General features: G+C 53.7%; 1 protein-coding gene and 1 pseudogene across 1 annotated transcript in view; one reads left to right on the forward strand and one right to left on the reverse strand.

Moving 5' to 3' along the window:
* LOC121166444 (nibrin-like) overlaps nt 1-14265 on the forward strand; it is a 178917-nt gene that overhangs the window by 107146 nt on the left and 57506 nt on the right. The window lies entirely within an intron of this gene.
* Nucleotides 1-14265, reverse strand: part of LOC121166446 — a 1182205-nt pseudogene that overhangs the window by 599 nt on the left and 1167341 nt on the right.

A 14265-nucleotide genomic window follows, 5' to 3' on the forward strand; every position in this document is an offset into this window, starting at 1 on the left:
GCACTCCTGTACTGGGCCTGAGGGGGTTCCCTTGCTGGCAGTGGGGACTCATCCTCAGTGGAACTGCCCTGGTCCTTGCTGGGGGTGCCACCCGTGGGCTTCTTGACACTGGGACTGGAGAACTTCTTCCCCACCTCATTGATGTGGAGGAGGAGGCTGGCCACTGTGGCAATGGCATGGTACAAGTCCTGCTCCAGGGGGTCCTCACTGAACATGTTGTATAGCGCTTTGCACAGTTCAATGAATTGCTCCTATCAAGGGGGAAGGCAGAACAAGGAGATGGTAAGATGGCCCTGGTGTTCATTCCACACATGCTGCTGGCCACTGGAACTGGTGCCAGGATGTGGTCCTGTTTATTGGCGCCAGACCAGTGCTCTAGTCTTACTTCACACACGGGAATGTGGAGGCTCAGAGTCGGGAGGGACCTAAGCAGTCACTCTGCCCTGCCGGGCTCTCCCCCTGCAGTGGACAGCAGCTCTGAGCTGGGCTCTCTGCTCCGACATGTGGTTCTGCTGTTGGAGATGCATGGCTGTGTGAACCCGGCCTTGACCATGGCTTCCTCCCTGGGGTCTGGCCTCACCCTTGGCCTTCTAGCTCCTGGGTGAAAGCGACTTCAACTCTGACCTTCAGGAAAGCTCCCAGAGGGTGCTGCTGAGGGGGTGAGGGTGGTCTTGGGTCTCTAAACCACATCCTGGCCTGAGAGAGGGGGGAGACCACCCATTCCTCAGGCTGGAGAAGGCTTAGGCTCACAGGCTCACAGGGCCCCTCTGGGCATAGCCAGGGCCAGCCCAGCCCAAGCACTAAGGGCAGGCTGTAGTTCAGGGACTGCCTCTGGCTACTTTCTGCAGCTGAACCCAGGGGTTGCCCCTTCCTGCCTGGGAGACCCTTGGGAAGACAAAGAAGCTGCTGTCCCCAGAGAGCAGGAAGTGGAGAGCAGACAAGCCTGTGTGCACAGGGTGCCTGGGCAGGGAGTGTGAGGAAGCAGCTGTGGGGTAACCTTCCCCAGGGCTGCTCAGACCTACCACTGTCCCTCCACCTGAACAAGCGGTCCCTGTGCAAATGGCCCCTGAGCAACAAGCTCCTGACTTTCCAGAATCATCACTGGGACTCCTGGGCGCTCAAGTGAGCTAGTGAGTGATGAGTGCCACCCTGTGTGGACCCTGGGGCATGGTGCTGACATGGCATGCTGGGCCCCGGTGTGCCTCAGGGTTCTGCAGAGGTGTCTGCTGCAGCCTCCAGCCTGGCCCACCTGGTTCATTTTGGGTAGATCCTTGATGGTCTCCTTCTTTTTTTTTTTTTTTAAAGATTTATTTTTATTATTTTTTCATTGGAAAGGCAGATATACAGAGAGGAGAGACAGAGAGGAAGATCTTCCGTTCGATGATTCACTCCCCAAGTGAGCGCAACGGGCCGATACTATGCCGATCCGAAGCCAGGAGCCTCTTCCGGGTCTCCCACGCGGGTGCAGGTTCCCAAAGCTTTGGGCCGTCCTCTGCTGCTTTCCCAGGCCACAGGCAGGGAGCTGGAAGGGAAGCGGGGCTGCCGGGATTAGAACCGGCGCCCATATGGGATCCCGGGCGGCAAGGTGAGGACCTTTAACCACTTGCGCCACCGCGCCGGGCCCCTTGATGGTCTCCTTCTGAGCCCCTCTCTCCTTGGCCCACATGCGAAGGTAGAGTCGGTAGTCTGGGGGGCTGGTCCCCTTCTCCTCTGTGAGTCAGGAGGAAAAGACATTAATCTCGGCCTGTCATGACAGAAAGAGGGCTTGAGCCTGGGGTCAGGGGGTGGGATGGGCCCTGTTACAAAGCACCTGCATCTGGGGAGGTGCTGACAGGGAGAATGCCTGGAAGAAGGGATGGCTCAATGGGATGAGGATGGTCCTGAGGCTGTGTTCTCGGCTGTGAGAGGTTGGCCTGAGGAGGTGAGAACTCCACAGGGGACACCAGGCACCACAGGGGACAGCAGGGCCTCCAGCCCAGGTCACTGACCTTCAGGGCATGCCTGTCAACTGGGGGCCAGGCAGTGGGGGAGCTTTGCAGAAGTGACTGGGGATGGACACAGCCCACATGAAACCCCAGACCTCAGCCCTGAGACCCTGACTGGCCGTCAGGGGAGAATGGCCTGTACCTGCTCGCTTTTCTTGGGTATCCTCGCTTCTGCTTCCTTCCCGACCTTCCTGTGGTAGTGCCTCTGCCAACCAGGAAATAACAACATGGAGCACATTCTTCTCCAGCTGGGACTGCAGCCCACCTCTGCCGAGGTCCAGCCTGTGCTTGTGCGGGAGCAGCCCCGGGTTCTGGTTCCCTGCACGGAGCCTCCTGCTTTGGCCTGACCCTGGGCTCTGCCCTCCGGCACCACCGTCAAGGAGGGCCTGGGCATTTCCCCACTTGATCACTGAAAGCAGCAGTAGCTGTATCACACTCCGGTTTTGCTTTTTTCTTTTTCCAGAGGACTACAAGTCTCCCCCATATGCAAACAGCAATGCGGTGTGATGGACAAGCCTGAGAACTGATGAATCCTGTGGTTTCGTTAGGAAAAGGTCACCTGCGTGGGATCACACCTATGACAGCTACACCAGGAGGGAAGGAACTTGACAGACATGAACCCTGTGCTCAGCACATCCGCTGGAGGAGGACCACACTGTGCGGTTCACGTGTGAACATGAACCTGGGGAGGAACAAGCTGCCCTGGTCTCCCAGGCCTGCTGCCAGAAGACAGGCGAGGACAGAAGTAGCCCAGCCCTCAACTGCCTCAGTGAGCGTGGGTGACAGTGCAGGGCCTGGGGTGCTGTGGGGTCTGAGGTCAGGGTTCTGCACCCAGAAGTACAAAGCACAAGCTTAAAGCGTCCCAGGTTGCCCAGGGTCCGTGTGTAACAGGAAGCACACCTGCTGCTTTGGCCTGTTACTGGAAGCCAAGGCCCTCCGGGTCTGTGAGCTAAGCCTTCACGGTCAGCAGGACCTGTGGGTCCTTCAACACACACAATAATTGTTTCCCCTTTGGGCCTGCCACATGACGTCACAGCACAGCGTGGTCGCCAGCTGTGTCATCAAGTCCTTTCTGATTCTTAGGTGAGTTTGTAAACACCCAGTGTCTTTCAGGTTAAAGTGCAATCAGTGCCTCATACAATCCAGGGGTGTGGGGGCACGTGCTCACCTGGGGGAAGGTGCAGCTTGTAGAGCACCTTGAGCTTTTCAGTCATGTCCCCGTGGTACATCCCACCTGTGGGAGAAGGCAGGAGGAGGGCATGATGAGAGGGGCTCCCCAGGACGGTGCAGGCTCCAGGGGGCTGGGACAGGACCTCCTCACAGCAGCAGAGGGCCCAGGAGCCAGTCCCAGGCTTCCTCAGAATATCGCCAGGCCAGCTCAGCCTTCCCTGCGGCCAGCTGCCCCAGCCCCACAAGGGAGGGAAGGATAGACTGGCCAGGGATGCCATGGGAAAAGGCCAAGGCAGGGTCAGGCCCCTGGAGGCACTCACTTTTGTTTTAGAACATAGTTTTAGGATGTGTGTATCTTTAAAATAGAAAGGCAGATTTACCAGAAAGAAGAAAAGGGGGAAGATTTTCCATCCATTGGTTCCCTGGCTGGAGGTAAGCTGATCTGAAGGCAGGAGCCAGGAGCCTCTTCCATGTCTCCCATGTGGCTGCAGGGTCCCAAGGCCTTGGGCCATCCTTCACTGCTTTTCCCAAGCCAGAAGCAGGGAGCTGGAAGGGAAATGGAACAGTCAGGATATAAACCAGCACCCACATAGGATCCCAGTGCACACAATTTAGCCACTAGACTATAAATCTTAATTTTTTTTTCTTTTCTGCCTAACAGTCAACGCCAACCTAACTTGAGCCATAGTATCTTAACTTGAGTCAGTCTGATCATTTGGAAGAAAGGTTCCCTTGTCCTGGGGCTACTGAGGGGATAGCGTGTCCCTGGAGCTGCAGACAGCCATGGACTCTGCAGGAAGCGCAGTTCAGAGAACGTCAGAGGGTGAGAGTGTACAACACTGCATCTGAGTCCCTGGATCCAGCCAGGCCTGACACTGTCTCCCTCAACTCTGCAGTTCCTTGAGCCCATGAACTTCTGCTGTAAGCTGCCTTGTGCTTTCTAAGGGAGTGTTCTGCCTAAACTCCAACAAGGCTTAACTTCTACCACTTAGACTTCACAGCAAGTGCATGCACGGATGCTTCCAAACCCCTTCTCTTCCGGCAGGAACCTCTGTGCTGAGGATGCTTTTGGAAGACAAGGTCACAGTTACAGGTCCCGTCCCTGTTCTCGGCTCTTACCTTAAACACCATGTAAAGGTCTTCCAGCTCTTCAATGGAGAAGCCAGTGTCCCCAGGTATGGCTTGGACCTAGAAGAAAGAGACAGGCTGGGCTGAGGGACTCTCAAGTGCCTGTTGCAGCAGGAGACAGGTTGTCACAGGGACCAGGGCAAAGGCACGAGCTGCCCCTCAGTGTGGCAAGTCGGCCATCCCACTGAGGGCAGGGCCTTGCCCTGCTGGCCTCTCACCACCCAGCCTGCCACTCAGTGCAAGCTCCCTGAGGTCTGTGCCCTAGTGGGCTGAGAGTGGGGGACATGGGACATTGTTTAGTTCCTCCTGTCTGGACCTCTGCTGTGACCCAGGTGCCAGCTCTTGGGAAGGGGTCCTGAAACCACCAGCCAGCTGCTCTCAGTCAGCTGGAGCCATCCGTTTCTGTCACTTGTGACCTCAGAGTGTCTGAAAGGTTTGTGGGGGGCACTGGGGAAGTGGGAATGAGGTTGGCAGTCAAGAGACCATGAGTAGATCCTGTGGCAGGGGCACCTGCACCCATCCAGGGATGCAGAGGATGAAGGCTGGAGGCAGAGGCACGGCACGCAGGTGCTCAGAGGGCAGCTGTGGGATGCTCGGGGTGAGGGGAGGGGACATGTGGGAGACAGAGGGTGCTATGCTTTGGGGGAACGGGGCTTCAGACAGGCTTCCCACTGGCCCATCTGGGAGCAGAATAAAACGACCATGTCCTCTCCCCGCCATGCCCATGCCTGGTCCCACACATCCTAATGCTGACACTGGTGGTGAGGCAGCAGGGGAGTGTGCGTCCTGCCCCACAGACAGGCCTGAGTGGGAGCCCCCCACGCCCACATACCATGCTCCTCTTGGCTGTGTCCTCCAACGACTGGATCACTTTCAGCCTCTGTTTAAACTGCATCTGTTCAGTGTCGCTGGCCTGAAGGCTGCTGAATTTCTGCAGGCAGGTGGGGATGATTAGGTGAGACAATGCACAGCCACAGGGTGCAGGGCTGTCACCCCCCACACCTCCCCACTGAGTGCTGACCTCATAGGAGGCTTTGAGGAGGTCAAAGATGTCTGTCTGTGTGGGAGGCTCGTCTCCACTGGCCAGCAAGGCATGGAGGTGTGGCACTGGTGGGGAAGTACTCTGCTCATTGACCACATTGTCCAGACATCTGTGTGGGGAAGGGGTCAGACATCGAGACCACTCATAGTTATGGCAGACCCTCCAGGAGGATAGAGCGTGCCCCAGCAGGTACCCTGACAAGTCAAGGATCTCCCCTCAGGCCTCAGGCCCTCCCTCGCATTAGGCTCTGCACATGGAAGGTGCCGGGCTATCTTTTGGGGCTCCATGGACAAGGCGCTTGTTCAGGCCAGAAGAGTCCTGAAACCAACCAGAGGAGACAGCTGTGTTCTGTTGCCTGCTGGGGCTCGTTTCCCAGATGAGACTTTTCCACAGTGCTGCTTGCCAGTCCACAGGCTTGGCAGTGAAGTCGGCAAAGCACAGTGAGTAAATGCCATTTCATCCCAGTCCTCTGTTTCCATGACCAGGCTCCAGGTGGCCCAGCTCCTGAGGGTCAGCTCAGGGTGTCTGCACAGAGGTGGGAGTAGACAGGCCCTAGAGACCACTGGGGAATGGACTGAGGCCGACTCCCCTCACCTGCTCCCTCCCTGGCAAACAGCACCTCAGACCTGGACTTTGCAAGTGGCTGTGCCAAGCTCTCTGTGCTGCTGGGGACCGGCTTCTGCTTAGCAACCAAAGATGTCCTGACAGTTAGGCTTACCACTTCACAGGACCTCAGAGTAGGTCGCTGCAACTCTGCACCCCAGACAATGGGAAAGAGGGCAAGACAAAACAGACTTGACAAGAACATCACACACAGGAACTGCAAGGCTCTGCTGTCACTGGGAGATTCAGAGCCACGAGCTGACTTAGGTCTCAAAGCTACTCCTGACAACACCAGAATCTGAACTTGGCCTCCTGGCTTCCAGCTGGAGGCCTGCATGAGGTGATGTTGGCCGTGGCAGATCTATGCTAAGGTGACCCCTGTCAGCAGGCCTCTGGCAGGGCTCTTTACATGCTGATGACAACATAAAGCACGATCTGAGTTTTGCAGCACTAAATGTGCAGTGGGGCCTGTTGGGTTCCTGGGAGCAGGAACACACCCTAAGTGACTGAATGCCTTCAGCAAGGGAGCATGAGCCTAAAGAGGGCAAGGGTGGCAGGGTGTGCAGAGAGGCCAGGCCAACCTCAGTGGACACCAGGGTGTCACGATGCCCTTTTGGCTGAGAGTTAATTTCATGAGATGAGCAGGGAGCGAAGGGAGCAGGCAGAGGAAGGAGTTGGCACCACACAGGCAAGAACAGGAAGCTTAGCTTGGGGGATAAAAAGCTCATACTTCAACAGTTCTGTGTGTGCTTGGTGATCACTGGGACCAAAGTGGAAGCAATATTCCCTATCACCAACCTTCTGGGGTGGCCAGGTGCCCCTGGGAGTGCCCAAGTCTGGGATGTCACAGTTGTGCGACAGCTGGGCCAACTCGGGCTCCATTTCCTGGTGGGAGGAAAGTGCTGTCAATAGTCCAGTCCTGCCAGCACAGTGCCCCGCAGCCTCCCTGGCAACCTGGCTGGCCACAGGAGGTAGGGAGCCTCCATGCAGCCACTCAACTGCAGCCCAATGGCTGCCTGTGCTTGCCAGGCAGCTCTGCCCCACGGCTGGTCCACCTACCTCCCATGGCGCCTCAGGCGGTGTCTGCAGAGAGCTGAGCTCCTGTGCAGTCTGCAGTATCTGCTTCACCAGTGTAAACCTCTTGCCCCGGTCAACACCCCTAAGCCCCTACCCCTTGAGGTCACCGTGTGAGCTGCTCACAGAGTTCAGCAAGCATCCCTGTGTCAGCAAGCAGCGCCTGTCTCATCAGTCCCCACCTGAGCCTCCTGGAGGGCACTGGGTACAGCCTGGCACCTTTTTCTGGGCAGCTCCTGACTGAAGGGAGGGTCTGACTCCTCCATGTCGGATGAGGACTGCCCATGGAAACACACTCCTCCTCCCAGCTCCAGTTCCGGGGAGTCCTTGTGCAGAAACTTCAGCCAGCAGCGGCTCTCAGAGGGCTGTGTTGGGAAGAACAGGAAAGCAAGCCCTTTGACTGCAGCTCTCACACCCAGGGCTCAGGGATGGTGCCTGCTGGCGAGGCCTTGGAGAGGCAGCAGAACCCCCAAACGTCCATGCTCCCTGACCCAGTGACCCCACACAGACAACAAAGGCACAGAGATACTCGTGGCGCTGTAGACGCCATTGTTTAGAAAGTGTGGAGACAGCCTCAGGCACTCAAAAAAGGGATCAGTGCCAGCAGCCCGCTTTCCACCGTATTCCCAGTTTTAAAAACTGAAAATACCCGGAAACTGCAATAATACAGAAGCCTTTTCTTACTGAAAACTTAAGCAAACATGTCTTTTCTTGACACAAAAATGATGTAACATGAAGCGTTCGAGTGGCTGACCCGGATGCTCAGGTGCTGAGAGCTGCACTGGAGGTGGGCCTAGTAGTGTCTCTACTGATTTCCCACAAAGCCGACCAAGTGGTATGTGAAAGTCAGACAGGCCCGACAGGTAGTTGGAAAGATAAGAGGAGGAGTCTCCCTAGAAGTATGCAGGATGCCTGAGTTAGCAAGACCAAAGTGCCACCTTATCCTTCGGAGTTCCTGCTTTTATCACGACAAAAGAAAGAAGTTACCAATCCTATCCTATCCTTCCTCTGGGCTTTTCACCAGAGACAAGCTAGACAGGGTTGTAATCCTGGCCCAATGAAGGACTCTGTGCCTTCCTCTCATTGATTATTAGCTGTCATAATGAACATCTGAATTAGCTGAAAAGACACCACCCCCACCGTTCTCTCGGGTTTTCCTCTCTGACAGCCCCACTCAATCCTGCGGCAGGTTTGTCTTGAATAAATCTCGCTTTGCTTCTTGATTTGTCTGTGGGGAAATCCTTCTTTCCTGTGAGGTAAGACCTGAGGTAGCCTCCGTCCTTCGTGCCCTTTCCCCAGAACAGTGATGAAATGGGAGAGGAATGTAGGGAGCTGGCATGGCAGTCAGGAGCTGGAAGCCACACCTCCCCACGCTATGTAATCCCTATCTGTAGGTCAGAGGACCCCTTCCCAGGGGATACTTCCTCACACCTGTTGGGGGGCGGGGGTCACATAACCACTCCCTTTTGGAACCCTGTAAGAGCCCTAACAAGGAGGGGCTCTCCCACTCAAGGATGCTCTCACACTCGCTCTTCCTGCAGATGCAGAGGAGAAAGCACCCTTCTTCCACCCTCCCCGTTTTTGGGTCACTCTGCTCCTCAACACGTCCACATGGGTGTGATTTCCTTACCTTTTATAGAAACTTCATCACTTCAGAAGATGCACTGGATGGTCTAAGAACCTGGAATAGGTATTTGAGACCACCTAGCCCAGGACGGCAAGAGGGTGGCCAGAGTGGTCCTGTGAGCAGAAGGTGGGAGTTCTCCTGTAGGGACCTGCTATTCTGGGTGGACTGATGACCACAAGAACTAAAGTGCTCTCTCACACACCGCCTGCCCACAGCACTGTGTGACTTACGCTCTCCAGAGGAGTGACCAGGGACCTGACCCTCGGACTCCTGTCCCTGAAAGGTACCTGGAGGGCGGGGGCACAAGGGGCAGGAGCCGGAGGACAGGTTCTGTTCCGGAGGAGCCATTACACAGCACAAAGGAAGAAGCCCTCTTCGTGTAGCAACGATGTGTGGATATGTGGACAGGTTATAGGTTCTTGTATCCCTGTACTTGTGAACACTTGTCATCAGTATTGTTGACTGTATGGCTAATGAATACTGGTAAACTAAAGTTACAAGAAGCCCTGGTTCGGAGGAAGCTCCTGCATTGCAGCCCAACAGCACATGGCACAATAAAAAACCCACGTCCCTAGAAACTCGGTTGTCACTGACCTGAGAAAGGGGGAAAGAGAACAGCCTGCTTTCATCAACAGGCCAGTGCAGTCTGAAAGAGGAAATTCCCCCTGCTTCAACCTTTTACCCTGATGCCAACCCATCAGTGGGCCATTACTCTGTCTCCCGGGGTGCACCTTATAAGACAAGCAATTCTGAAGTGACTTATCTGCTCCTTCTGTCTACGAAACCAACCCCTTCTGCTCTGCTGGTTGCAGAATTCATTGAAGTGCTGCTCAATTCTAGAACTGCAATGAGTGCTTCAAATGAAATTTGTGTGATTCTGTCTTTTTGGTAACACATAAACAGAATCCGTTCCATTAGGTTTAGCACAGACGCAGCTGGCTTACCTGAGGATCCACATTCTCTGCCTGATGGTGATCTTCAAGTTCTTCTTCTCTGACACTTCCAGAACCTTGCAGAGACCTTAGGGGAAGAACATCCAAACCCCCTTAGTAAAATGAGCCCAAAGAGGAAGGACAAATAAGATGAAAATGGCAGGATGCAAGGACTGAGCAAACCCCAGGCTGGTCTTGGGGCATCTCAGGGACTCAGCTCTGAGGTCTCATGTGCTTCTGGCGTCCTGCAGCAGCCGAGGATCTGGGAGAGGGGCCACTTATTTCCTCTGATTAGGGATGGTCAGGCCCTCCACCAACAGCAGGACTGGGCAGAGAGCCATGCACTCTGCTTAGGCTGGAACTGGCATCTTGGCTTTGACCATGACAAGCTCTGTGCTGCATCATGGTTTGACATCCTTGTTCCATTTTTCTCATCCCACTAATGTGGGTAATATTGTGCCCAGGACTGCAAAGATCAATGAAACAATGAATGTCCTTTGCTCAGGACCCCTGGAACACAGAATTCCATTCATCAACACAGGGATGTCCTCATGGAAAAAGGCCACACAAGTCACTGAGCTTGACACATCACGGTGACTCTAGCTGTCCTGCTGAGTGGGGCTCTGCATCTCACCAAGATGAACTGACGCCATGTGGGTTGTCAAATCACATAATCCCATGCAACACTCCAGTGAGCTCACACTCCACCATATGTGGGCATCTACCACAGTTACTTTGCCTTCAGTCACTGATTCTCACAGGGCTATTATGAGGATGTATGCAGGTGAGAGCAGCTACCCTGCCCCCCAGCTGAGAACTAACAGTCCAGTGGGCAGTATCCTACCAGTGAGCGCCCCGAACCCTGCATACCTGACTTAAGAACCCATTCCAGCGGCTGTCACTGTGGTGCAGTAAGCTAACTCCCACCTGTGGCCCAGCATCCCAGAAGGGTGCCACTTCATGCCTCAGCTGCTTCCACTTCTGATCAGCTCCCTGCTTATGATCTGGGAAAGCAGTGGAGGATGGCTGGAGTCCTTGGGCACCCATGTGGGTGACCTGGAAGATACTCTTGCCTTCTGGTGTCAGATTGGCTCAGCTCTGCTTGTTGCAGCCATGTGGGGGTGAACCTGTGGAAGAAGATTCAGTCTCTCCTCTCTATAAATCTTTCAAGTATAAATAAATGTTTCAATAAACTTCATTCCAAAACCTAAAGAATGTCTCTGCGCTGTGAACATAGTCTGCCTTTTTGTCTGCAGCGTTGCCACCAAGAGGCGGGTGTCACAGTCCCTCCATAGATGAGCCAGCCCTCTCCAATGCTTCATTTTGTCTTCTGGCTCCCACAACCTCACTGTGGTGTGCTGAAAGAGTTTTTTTCTTCTTTTTTAAAGATTATTTATTTTTATTTGAAAGGCAGAGAGACAGAGAAAGATTTTCCAACTGCTCGTTCCCTTCCTACATGGTTGCAATGGCTAGAGCTAAGTCACCCCAAAGCCAAGAGCCAGGACCTTCCTCTGGACATCTTAAGGCTTTGGGCCATCCTCTACTGCTTTCCCAGGGCATAAGCAGGGATTTAATGGGAAGTGGAGCAGTCAGGACACGAACTGGTATCGATGTGGGATCCCAATGTGTGTGGGGCGAGGATTCAGCCACTGAACCATCATGCTGTGCCCAAGGATTTATACTTATTTTCATTTGAAGATCAGAGTCACAGAGAGAAACAGACCTTCGATGTGCTGATTCATTCCCCAAACGGCTCTAATGGCTGGGACTGAGCTGCTCCAAAGCCGGGAGCTAGGAGCCTCTTCTGGGTTTCCCATGTAGTGCAGGGAACCAGGTAGCCACTTTCACACATCATAGGCAGGAAGCCGGGTGGAAAGTGAAGCAGCTGGGACATGAACTGGTGCTCATATGGGATGCCACCGCTGCAGAGGCTTAGCCTACTTTGCCATGGTGCTGGCCTTTTTTAGTCAATCTTTACTTCACACTGTATAAATCCTCCAACTTTGATTTTTATTAACACTAATTAGATGATTCCTTGTCTTTTGTATTTCTATATAAGTTTCAGGTTTAGTTGGTTCTTTTCTTATTTACTTACTTGAAAGTCCGAGAGAGAGAGAGTAGGGAGAGAGAGATTTGTTTCCTCTGCTGGTTCATGGCACACATGGCCATAATAGTCAGGACTCAGCCAGGATTAAGTCAGGGGCAAGGAGCTTCATATGGTTCTCCCACGAGGGTGGCATGGGGCCACGCATTTGGGACACCCTCCGTTGCTTCCCCGAGCCATGAGCAAACAACCAGTACAAATCTTACAGAGTAGAGGTGCTATAGCACATTAGCCTGGTTTTTGATGCAGAATGCTTGGGTGTGTTCTGGATCTACAGAAGAACCAGTGTGACTGGCCTGTTGTCCTAACATATTCTGGTTTGATTATAAGTCTCACAGCTGGTAGAAACTTTCCATCCTGTGTCCCTCCTCGTTGCCTGGCTTCCTAGGAGCTGGAACAGGTAATGGTTACCTGATACCACATCCAAGTCCCAGTGAGGGGAAGTACCTATGGGGAAGGGGTCATCTCATTGACAGACAGGTAGATAGGAAGACATAGTGTAGAGGAGGTGTGCAGGTGTATGTAGTTTCAACTTGTGAGCTTAAGCAGTTATCTGCCTATTCCATTTCATCCTCCCTCAGATAGTTCTGACCTTAATCTTAAGGATTGCTGAAGGATGAGGCGCACACGCTGGAATGGGGCTGTGTTCTGGTCAGGATACAGTTGTAGCCTCCCTTGGCACAAGTGTGGACTGGGACTTGACGTACAGGGCTGGGTCAGACTGCAACACCTTCTGGTGTCTTGGAGGATCAGGGTAAATGTGGGACGGACTAGGCTGGGTTTCAACCCCAACTGAGCCATGTAAGTGCTATGTGTGTGTATGGACGAGCCATGGTTCAGCAAGAACCAGAATGGGTTGAAGGCCAGTTAAGAAAAGCCACTGCTCCTGCTAGGACAGGAGGTGAACTGAGTAGTGCTGGCCCATGGACCCACTGGTAAGCGCGAAACCTGGCATCAGGAGGGGCTCTGAGGGAGGAGCCTGAGCAACTCCTCTGACAGGACACGGATCCTGCAAATAAGCGCAAGAAGCATGGAAGGAAACAGCCCAGAAGAGGTCATGGAAAGTGTCCCACTGGCATACATTTGGCATGGGTTGGGGGCAGAATAGGCTGAATCAGCTCCAGTCATCCCCTGGCAAACCAGAATGCCGGAGCAGAGTGTGGGTCGAGCCAGGTTCAGTCGTGACAAAAGCAGTACTCAACTTAGAATGCCAAGGTGAGGCTGCCTGTGCTGGATGTGACCACAGCACCCAACCAGCATACATGAGAAAAGGAAGAGAGGGGCAGACCCGGCAGGGGAGTAAGGGGTGGTTCCCTTGCTGGATAGCTATTCCCACTGGAGAGCATGAGCTGGGATGGGGATAGACCAGACTAGGCAGGGCTGCAGCACCTGTGCGCCTCATGTGGACCAGATCAGGGAAGAGCCAGGATGGGCAGACTATTCCTACTGGTGCTAACAAAACTAGAGGGGGTGAGAGCTGTCAGGGCTTAACCGTAGCAGAAGCTGGCACTAGGGGCTAATACTGTCAAGTCCAACCACAGGGCCACCTGGAGAGAGCATAATCCGGGAGTGAGAGTGACCTGGGAGGGAAATAGTGGGCTCCTCCCTCTTGGGTTACCACTCCCATGGGAGGGCACAAAATAACTAGGACAGGGGCTGGGGTGGCTAGACAGAGAGGCACTCAACAACATCTATGAGGGCTAGACAGTTGAGCTGGTTGGATGGAACTAAGCTCCAATACCCTTCGACATTTATGAGAGCCAAATGGGATACGGAGCAGACTAAATTAGCCTGCTACACATGCTGCTGCAAATCAGGGCAGGGGTGGGGGTGATTGGGGGTCGCTCTGACTAGGCTGCAGCTCCCATTGGTTTGTGTGATGACCGAGTGAGTATGTGATGAGCAGAACCAGGATGGACTACAACACCCATTGGTTCCAGTGGAAGTTGGGGCTGAAGACGGAACCAACCCAGCAATTGCAACCACCAGCTGATTGGGGAGATGGACTGTGCCAGGTCCTGTACTTGCTAGTACATATAGGAATCTGGTCTGGGAACACCTCAGGGTTTCTTTGGGGATCCCCTCAACTGAAATGGCAGACTCAGAACCTTTACCAAGAAAAGACGGAAGATACAACAGGTCAATCAACCACCACAGCTATATGCTGGCAGCGAAACACTGGATGAAGGGAGATTCTATGATGGGCTATGTCAATCAGTAGATTATTCAACAGCCTCATCGTGTCTGGAGTGGCAAGACTGGCAGCAATGCATAACTGGTGCACTGTTGGGACCATTTGAGCAAGGATCTTGGAATATGCCCTACATCTGGGACCTGGGGTGGGTGGGAGACTGGGTGGGGCTTCTCCTCAATATTCCCTTTAGCCCTTGTAACTTTTTACCCTAATCAACAATGTAAAGATTGCCAAAATAAAATTTAAAAAGAAAAAAAAAAGATTCATCACATCTTCTGCAATTACTTCCTGCTGGTTATGGACATGAGCCTTGCCTGGTCTGGGTTTGGAAATCTCTGTGTCATCTAATGGGTCTATCTCAGGAGTCAGAGAATTTCCAGTCAGTGCCAATGGCTGTGTCCTCATT

The sequence above is a fragment of the Ochotona curzoniae genome, unplaced genomic scaffold, assembly GCF_017591425.1.
Source record: "Ochotona curzoniae isolate NIBS_2020 unplaced genomic scaffold, NIBS_Ocur_1.0 patch14, whole genome shotgun sequence".
In the NCBI taxonomy this organism is placed as follows: Eukaryota; Metazoa; Chordata; class Mammalia; order Lagomorpha; family Ochotonidae; genus Ochotona; species Ochotona curzoniae.